Genomic DNA, 9,880 nt, shown 5'->3' on the forward strand with positions numbered 1-9,880 from the left:
TTTTTACAATATAAAAGATTGTACAATTATAATATTAAAAATATTAAAGTATGCACCCCAAGACCAAAATCCACAACCGAAGAATCCTTAGAGACTGCAACTTTGTTGGCATAGCTTTCAAATATTCAAGAATATGAAAAGATAACAATGACGTACCTTTACAAGTAATAACATGTGGGATATTGTGTCATAATGTTGAAGATTGGTTTGTGAGAAGATATACAAAAATCGAAATTCTACGGTATCAATCTATAATGTAGCAGACGGAATCATATTTATAGTTATTAGACGCACATTAATCGTATATTTTGTATATGTGTTATATCTAGTCAACAGTTATAGTCAAAATTTATTATTAGTATTAAGGGCATATGTTTTAGATATACGATTAATTCATCCAATCAAGTAACTACGAACTTCGAACTCTACATACGACTAAGCAAGTTTTTGTTTGCAGAACCATAGGGCACAGGTAATAAGTTTTTTTTTTTTTTTTTGGTCAAGTTTTGTCAACTATTATGAAGTCACGGTCTATAGCGTTAATCCTCTCCAATATTCACAAGTACTCTTGACTATAATTTACATCTGAATTCGCCGCAACAGGCAACAACATCTAGTTCCATATTTAACAACCAATTATTATCTAATGATGAAAGTAATACCAATGACATGAATTTGCATCATCATTAATTTGTTTATAAATCGTAACATAATTTTCAACATTTTATTTGTAGAACAATACTCATATTGTTACACATGTTATTAATATACATACACAACATTTTATTTGTAGAACTATGGTCATATTGTTATACATAATGTTAAAATATACACAAATCCTAGAACTGTTTTATACCATTTCCTGCCTAGGGGATCTTCAGCACTCTTGTGTGACCATGAAGAAACGCCTTGATAGGGCTGAAATGGATATGAAAGCTCGTGAAGAGCATCTTCAAGAGCGTTGAAGAGTGGGTGGTTTTGAGGGGGGAGAGGAAGGAGGATACAGTTGGTCGACCAAGACAGCTGCTGTGCAAGCCGTCAAGATATCTCGTTTTTTCTCTAAAAAGTTAGCGAACTCTATTAAATCAAATGTTCAAATGTAATGAATTTTTGAATAAATTCTAAAAGGAATATTATACTTAAGTGACATGAAAAATATATATGAACGTTAGTTAATATTTAGTGAGTACTTATTTATTAATTGTTCAAAATAACTTGAAGACAAGTGATAAAAAATCACCAAATAGCTTCATATTTATTAAAAAAGAAGGCAATTGAAATATTACTGAACATAAATATATTGGACATCACAATATTGAGGATTTATTGTAGTTAAAAATTGATAAGAATCTTGAGGCAGTCTTGTTTCTTCAATATCTCAAAGGCTTCTTTTATGTTTTCCAACTTTATTTCATGTGTCAAAAGCTTATCCACCTCAAACTCCTGATAAAATACAAAGCGTTAACTACATTATAAGAATAGTTCATAGTTTTAAAACTTATCAAAAGTATAATTAGAAAGGATTTAAACACAGGAATAAAAAACATAGTCTTTGTTTCAAAATAAAAAATAATGTTACTATTATAATAATAATAATTTATTTTTTATAATGGTGTAATAAAAACTTTAAAGCTTATATCATGTCTTGGAGCTAGTGACCCAGTGACACAGACAATGTCTCTTAAACAACCAAAGGTCGCCAGGTGTAAGTTAAAAAAAATACCCGAAATTTGTCATTAAAAAAATCACATTTTAAAATATTACTATAATAAACCAAACAATAAAAAGTGGGAGGGTTAATTTTTTAATGGGATCCGAAATACTCAATGTAAATATTGTGTCACCTTATTAATATATTTGTCGAATATAAGAGGGAGATCAGATTGGGGTTTGACTCCACCCATTAACGAACCCTTCAAAGTCCGTCCGGATAATAGTGTTCTGTTTCTTATGGCCCAGTTCGTCTCAAGCCCAGCTCCGATTGCTACAGTGGTACGGTACCTATCCCCTGTCACAGGCCCATATAGTTACAACTTGTTAAATGTATGTTTATAATGGTAATTAAATAAATTATCTAAATTAACAAATATGGGTTGTCTTGAGTGTACAATTTTGGAGGCTTCGAGGGCTTCATTCAACAAGGGTGTGACTCCAGAGCACTCGAATGAGTAGTCGACACCTAGCCCGTTTGTCATATCTTTTACCAAATCCGAGACTGGTTTGTCAGGATGGTCTTTAGGGTTGATGAAATCCGTCATCCCAAACGCCTCTCCTATTGCTTCTTTCTTTTCGTTTATGTCAATGCCTATTATCTTCGACGCCCCTTGCATTTCCGCGCCCTTTATTACCTGGCAGGTGTTTTTGATTTATGGTTTTACTATGACGGATAATGTAATAATTACATTTATTTTTATATCATAAAAAGTTATACGATTAAACTTCAAAGTATGTACCCCTAGACCAACAACACCAAGGCCGAAAACCGCAACCGAAGAGCCCTTAGAGACCGTGGCTTCCTTCCATGGTGCACCAAGTCGGTAGTGAAGCCACATGAGAGTAAACTGGCATGGGGAAAAGGCACCCTAGGGTCAACCTTCATCACATAGTTGACATCAACGACCGTGTACTCGGACCATGTGGAGCAACTAAAGTGATGGTACACGGTTTCCCCAGTCGATGCAACCGACGTTCTTGATGTGCCATCGCGCATGAGACCATCAAAGCGAATAGGGTAAACATGACAAATATTAGTCTTTCCTGATTTGCAATTCAGGCATTCACCACATTCACCTAAGTAGAGTGGCATCACCACGTCCCCAGGTTTGACCCGAGCCCCCACATCTTCTCCTATGCTCTCAACCATCCTGCAAACGAGTCCTAACCGCGTTATGTATTTAATAAAAGTAGTTAATTCAAAAGGTTTTTTTTCTCGTATATAAACATACGTACCCGACGCCTTCATGTCCAGTAATACGTGGAAACAAGGGCTGCAAAGTTAACAAAACTGTTAAAAGCACGCAAATTCGAAAACATTGCTTTCAAAACTAGATCGAACCGATTGATTAGAGCAGAAACTGGTTACATAACCGGTTGTGCCGGTTGAATCAGCGAACAAGACCGGATGGTTGGATTATATTAAAGAAAATATTTTTATTTTCAAATTTCGTTTGCTGGCTCATCTAGCACTTCCGACTTCATATTTTGTTAACATTGCAAGTCCTTACAAAAAAATAAACCAGCTAGTCATGTCACCTAGAACTCCTAAATGCTCAGGAAATAATATTACATCTTTTACACGTGTTCTCTCTCGATTCATCTTTTCTTCAACCGATCTAAGATCGGGTGTTATAGTTGCTTTCCACACTCCTATAACACAGATTTATCTAAGTTTATCGTTTAGATCCGTCGATTTTGGGACTTACAAGTTTCGCATTATGCTTAAAATTATAATTAATTAAATATATTAATTTGAAATTATTAATGACATTTTCCGGTCTTCTTGTTTTTTTTTTTAAATTGTGAATCAATTAGACAGATTTGATTAGTGAACCAGTAAGACAACTAGTTAAACAACCAGTCCGGTTATAAAAACATGGTTATAAATAAACTTGATGTGAATAGACATACGATAGGTTTCCCATTGCAATATAGGATGTCCGTATGGCAAATGCTAGCACACAACATCTTGATCCTAACTTCTGTGGCTTTTGGTGGGTCCACATGTATCTCCTCCACCGTGATTGCTCCGCCCGCTTCCCTTACCACAGCGGCTGCACCACCATTTTGTAGTTACCCATAACTTTGTTAAGTTAATAGTGTTTCAAATATATAAGAACGTGAAAAGATCAAAAGTATGTACCTTTGCAAGTAATAACATGTGGTGTCTTGTGTGCCATAGTGTTGAAAGATAGGATTGTGATAAGATATACAAAGATTGAAGTTATTCAATGGTGTCAATATATAGATTGTATGCAAGTGACGTCATGTAGGTGTTATATAATATTTTCAAATTAATATTTGGGACTTTTTCTCAATTATTATATCAAGTTGTAGACGGGGTACACCTTTGTGTCTGGTTATGTACAAGTCAAATTAGGCCGCAGGAAATATAAGCAGCCATTAGTCAATGAATAAAGGCCAACATGCAACATGTCTTCAATAATGCCATACGACCAAAAATAGTAGTAGACCCACCCAACCTGGTCGAGATATCAATTATTAATTGTCTGTGCTGATGCCGATGGCAAGTCGGTCGAATTTGGCATCTTATTGTGTCGAGGCTTGGTCTTTCTTCAGTGACGGTTCTAGTCCAGGTAAAATGATGGACTGGTTGGAAGCTCTAAAAGTTCAAAATCAAAAAAAATACTTGATCGGGTTTAACTATATTTGTCACTCGGTGGATTCTATGGTGATTCGGGAATGAATTAGTTCACAAAAACATTTGCACACCAAGCTTATGTTTTTTAATGATATTTTACATTCCGCATACCTTTGATATAGTACAAGGAACAAAAACTGCTAGGACCGAGTGTCGTAAGAATCTATTATTGTGCTTGTAACTTTTTTTCTTCATGTTCTAGCTTTTTGCTAGGAGTGTTTTAATAATAATAAACCACCTTTCAAACAAAATTTGTCTGGTACTAATGGTTTTTCATTTTTTTTTTATAGTTTTCTTTTATTCTTAGAAATAGTGTACTTCTGTTCCTTGTTTATACGTAACGAAGGTAGCCGATGCTGATCGAATTCGCGTTGATTCGCTACCATAATGCTTAGGTTTTGCTAACGTTGTCTATACCATAATGAATGTACCGATATTGACACAATTTGCGTTGACTCACCGTCGTAACGCTCGTGTTTTACTGACCAAATAAGTGTCGTTTTAGATATTATATGTTAAACTGAATAACTGATGAACTTATAACTTATATTTAGGTTTACTTCTGGCACCGTAACGAACGTAATTTGATGAACTTGTATTTAGGTTTACTAACACCTAGGTTTATTTTTAATTTTTAATTTGGTTTTTTGTATTAAAAATATGTTAATTTGACAAATTTATTTTTTAGGTTTAGTTCCGGCACGTAACGAATATAGCTGATACCAATCAGATTCACGGTAACTCGTTGCTGTAATGCCTGGATTTTATCTTATTAAATTTGCCGCGAAACGTGCGCAAGGAAATCACTTATAAATACAGATGAAATAAAGATAACCATCAAATATTTGCCATACTTAGTTATAAACTGATAACCCAACTAATAAATACATGCACGAATTAGTGAGAATCTGAAAGCTAGAAGTGTGAATGACTTGGTTGGGTTTGGTTCGGCTACGAGGCAAACCAAACTTATAATTAATATTTGGGAAAATACCATAAAAAACCAACATATTTTCTGCTTTTGCTCGTTAAAGTCTCTCAATAATTTTTTGCACGTTAAAGTCCCTCAACATGTTAAATTTGAACAAAAATGTGACATGACTCATAAAAACAATATGAAACTTATTTTTTTTGCTTATGTGTTATTTTTTCTTATGTAATATATATGGGAAAGTGTATATGTGGCTTTTAAACATCTAACTCATATGCGGAACCCATCAAAGCCTCGTTGTTTTGATTAAATATGACTAAAAAAGTTAAAATTATCAAATTCTTTTAGGGTTCCATTTAATACAATGTGAAAACCGGAATTGACAAGAACTCTGAACAGTGACATCGAGCATAGCAATTGAGTTCAACATCCCACACAAACTTCATAGCCCATATCCAAACCAATCCATCCCTAATTAATCAAAAAAATATTATACTGTTAACTCCATTATGTTTTCTTTCTATTTTTTTATTTTACTTTTTTTACGAAACTTGAATTAAGATGATTGGTAAATCATTCTAAATTCCTAATACTATAACCAATACTTTAACATGTTCTAGCTTGCAGCAACGCACCGTAAATAATTCAGATTCATAGTGCTCCATTTTGATGCAATGATACTTGTGATGTAATTGTAATAATATATGTGATCCACCATCAAAAGAAAAAACTCACACCATGTGATCTTGAGTAAACAATTCCATTGCAAAATTGAGGATTCGTAATAGGTTCTTGAGATGTGTCAGAATTATCAACCAGGAAAAAGAATATTATTTATATACTCAAATGTTTTTATAAGTTATGTCACATTTTTGTTCAAATTTAACATGTTGAGAGACTTTAACATGCAAAAAATTGTTAAGGGACTTTAGCGAACAAAAACAGAAAGTATGTTGGTTTTTTATGGTATTTTCCTTTAATATTTAGGTCTTTAATATGGGTCTATGGTAGAACTTTATATATGTTGTGAAACAAACCTAATAGCTAAAGAATATGAGAAAGAGATATAAAGAGAAAAATGAAGATTTCATTAATTTGATGTGTATTATAATGTGGTACAATAAGATGTATATATATATGATAGGAAAACTTGAAGAGAAAACTAATCTATATTAGGTGTTGATCAGAGGCGGATCCACCTAACAAATGGGTGGTTCCTTGGAACCAAACGAGTTTCGAAATAATAGTGTATTGATATTAATAGAGGTGGCAATAGGAGTGGGTTGGGTTGGATTTGGGTGATGGGTCAAGATGGGTATGGGTCAGGATGGATATGGGGTTAGGATGGATTTTTAAAATAGAGGGTTAGGATGGATATGGGTCAAGATGGATAAAACTAACCCATCTTGACCCAAATGAAGGTTGACATACAATGGGTTTTAAAAACCCCTCAAAAAAATATTCAAAAAAACTATTAAAAAAATAATAACTCAAAATATAAATAAAAAACGTAAAATGTAAAATAACTAAATGTTTCCCCCATCCTCCTCGTTCATAAAAAAAAATTATTCCGGTTCAATTTCGAGTTTTTCGGGGTTTTTTTCGGTTCGGTTTTGTCTTTTTTTCATTTCGGTCGGTTTCGGTATCTGCTCAGTTTCAATGATTTTGGTTATGATTTCTCGGTTTTTTCGGTTTCAATGTTGTTTTGTTTTATTCAGTTTTTTCGGTTTCATTTCGTTTTTTTTGTTTCGTTTCGATTCATTTGTTTTATTTTGGTCGGCTACGTTTCAGTTTTTTTGTTTCGTTTTGGTAAGCTTTTTGATTGCGTTTGGCTTTTTATTTTTGTTTTTTATTGGCCAGTTTTTCGGTTTTATATCGGTTTTTTGTATCGTTTTGGTCGTTTTTCAATTCCGGTTTAGTTTCGTTTCAGTTTTTTTGTTTCGTTTGTCGGTTCGGTGTTTTTGATTCGTTTTGGTCCGGATTTTAAATTGCATTTAGTTTTTTTATGTTTCCTTTTGGTCAGTTTTCAGTTTCAATTCGGTTTTTTTGTTTCGTTTCGGTCGTTTTTCTATTTCGGTTCAGTTTCGTTTCGGTTTGTTTGTTTCGCTTTGGTCGGTTCAGTGTTTTTGTTTTGTTTTGGTCAGGTTTCAGTTGCATTTCGCTTTTTTTTTTGTTTCGTTTTGGTCATTTTTCTATTTTGGTTCAGTTTCGTTTTGTTTTTTTTTGTTTTGTTTCGGTCGATTCGGTGTTTTGTTTCATTTTGGTCGGTTCGGTGTTTTTGTTTTGTTTTGATCCGCTTTTCAGTTGCATTTCGCTTTTTTTTTGTTTCGTTTTGGTCAAATTTTCGGTTTCATATCGGTTTTTTTGTTTCGTTTTGGCGGTTTTCTATTTCGATTCAGTTTTGTTTCGGTTTGGTCGATTCGGTGTTTTTGTTTAGTTTTGGTTAGCTTTTCGGTTGCATTTCGCTTTTTTTGTTTCGATTTGGTCAGTTTTTCGGTTTCATTTCGTTTTTTTCGTTTTGGTCGTTTTTCTAATTCGGTTCAGTTTCGTTTTTGTTTCGTTTTAGTCAGTTCGGGGTTTTTGTTTCGTTTTGATCGTTTTTTGGGTTTCGGATAAGTTTTGTTTCGCACATGATAGTTTGGGTATTTTGAAATAGATAAATTTTGGATAACTTGGATATTTTGTTTTGACCCATTTTAACCTATAAATGAAACTCACTTGTATATTTACAACCCATCCTGACTCACTTGTAGAATTTTTATGATCCATCCTAATTCATTTTACTTTTAAAGTTTATCCATCTTGACCCAAAACAACCAATTTGGATTGGGTTTGCCACCCTTATATAGAAGGTAACAGAGTGAACCATCTTAGGAATTACAAGGGAACCAAGTTGTTTACAAAACATGCGCTGATATGGTTGGTAAGTTGTTGGTTTTACAATATTGAGGATTTACTGTGATTAAAAGTTGATAAGAATCTTGAGGCAGTCTTGTTTCTTCAATATCTCGAAGGCTTCTTTTATGTTTTCCAAATTTATTTCATGTGTCAAAAGCTTATCCACCTCTAACTCTTGATTAATGCATTTGCCGAGTATAATAGGGAGATTTGATTGAGATTTGATTTTGACACCACCCATTACCGAACCCTTCAAAGTCCAACCCCTCATTAGGGCTGAGGTTCTTATGGTCCAGTTCGAATCTAGCCCAGCTCCAATTGCTATAGCTGTACCTATTCCCTGCCATTTGTTAAATATTATGTTTATAAAAGGTAATAATTAAGAATCAATCAAAGTTAAATAAGTTTGGGTTGTTTTAAGTGAGTGTACAATTTTAGAAGCCTCAAGGGATTCATTCAACAAGGAAGTGACTCCGGGGCACTCGAAGGAGTAGTCGACACCTAGCCCCTTTGTCATATCTTTCACCAAATCCGAGACTGGTCTGTCGGGATGGTTTTGAGGGTTGATGAAATCCGTCATCCCAAAAACCTCTCCTATTGCTGCTTTCTTTTCGTTTATGTCAATGCCTATTATCTTCGACGCCCCTTGCATTTGTGCTCCTTTTATTACCTTACATGTACCTGACGGATAATGTAATGATGATTAACAAAAAAAAATTAACTACATTTATTTTTATAGCATAAAAAGGTTATACAAAAAAAATTTAAAGTATGTACCCCTAGACCAACAGCACCAAGGCCGAAAACCGCAACCGAAGAGCCCTTAGGGACCGTGGCTTCCTTCCATGGTGCACCAAGTCCGGTAGTGAAGCCACATGAGAGTAAACTGACATGGGGAAGAGGCACCCTAGGGTCAACCTTGATCACATAGTTGACATCAATGACCGTGTACTCGGACCATGTGGAGCAACTAAATTGTTGGTACACGGTTTCCCTAGTCGATGCAACCGATATTCTTGATGTGCCATCGCACATGAGACCATCAAAGCGGACAGGGTAAACATGACAAATATTAGTATTTCCCGATTTGCAATTCAGGCATTCACCACATTCACCTAAGTAGAGTGGCATCACCACGTCCCCGGGTTTGACCCGTGCCCCCACGTCATTTCCTATGCTCTCAACCATCCTGTAACCGAGTCCTAACCGTATTACGTATTTAATAAAAGTAGTTAATTCAAAAGGTTTTTTCGTATATAAACATACATACCCGACGCCTTAATGTCCAGGAATACGTGGAAACAAAGACTGCAAAGTTAACAAAGCTGTTTATAGCACACGTATCCAAAACCCAATGGCGGCCCAACTATTTTGATGGCCTAAAACGAATAAAAATTCCAAGGCCTCATTCAAAAGAAAAGTTGTTTCGTATTCATTTTTATTATAATATCCACTTCACATTTATTTAGATGAATAAGTTAATTTAGTTAGATGGATAAGTTAAATATAAAACCAAAAGAGTTTCATTTCTCTTTAGCGCTCTGTTTTATAACATAAGCTAGTATATGACAATTTTAGATTTGTCTCTTTAAAGACATCGAACATATATAAATGTATTGAAACACGACATTAAAGTATCTTAATTGAAATAAATGTAATTGAACTAGAAATTA

General features: G+C 34.2%; 2 pseudogenes across 2 annotated transcripts; both read right to left on the reverse strand.

Annotated features, from left to right (window-relative positions):
* Window positions 1-1,332: 1,332 nt before the first annotated feature.
* On the reverse strand, window positions 1,333-3,921 carry LOC143607149 (alcohol dehydrogenase 1-like; annotated as a pseudogene). The gene is made up of 7 exons (XR_013148895.1): window positions 3,860-3,921; window positions 3,628-3,770; window positions 2,950-2,987; window positions 2,454-2,864; window positions 2,109-2,348; window positions 1,845-2,008; window positions 1,333-1,443 (listed from the first exon to the last, which is right to left on the reverse strand). The product of XR_013148895.1 is annotated as an alcohol dehydrogenase 1-like (transcript).
* A 4,350-nt stretch (window positions 3,922-8,271) lies between these two features.
* On the reverse strand, window positions 8,272-9,515 carry LOC143607152 (alcohol dehydrogenase 2-like; annotated as a pseudogene). Its single transcript, XR_013148896.1, has 4 exons — window positions 9,478-9,515; window positions 8,985-9,396; window positions 8,638-8,877; window positions 8,272-8,547 (listed from the first exon to the last, which is right to left on the reverse strand). The product of XR_013148896.1 is annotated as an alcohol dehydrogenase 2-like (transcript).
* Window positions 9,516-9,880: the final 365 nt, after the last annotated feature.

Source organism: Bidens hawaiensis, unplaced genomic scaffold (assembly GCF_021521415.1).
Source record: "Bidens hawaiensis isolate Kalapana, Puna unplaced genomic scaffold, B.hawaiensis_p1.1 tig00079681_1, whole genome shotgun sequence".
NCBI classification, from domain to species: Eukaryota; Viridiplantae; Streptophyta; class Magnoliopsida; order Asterales; family Asteraceae; genus Bidens; species Bidens hawaiensis.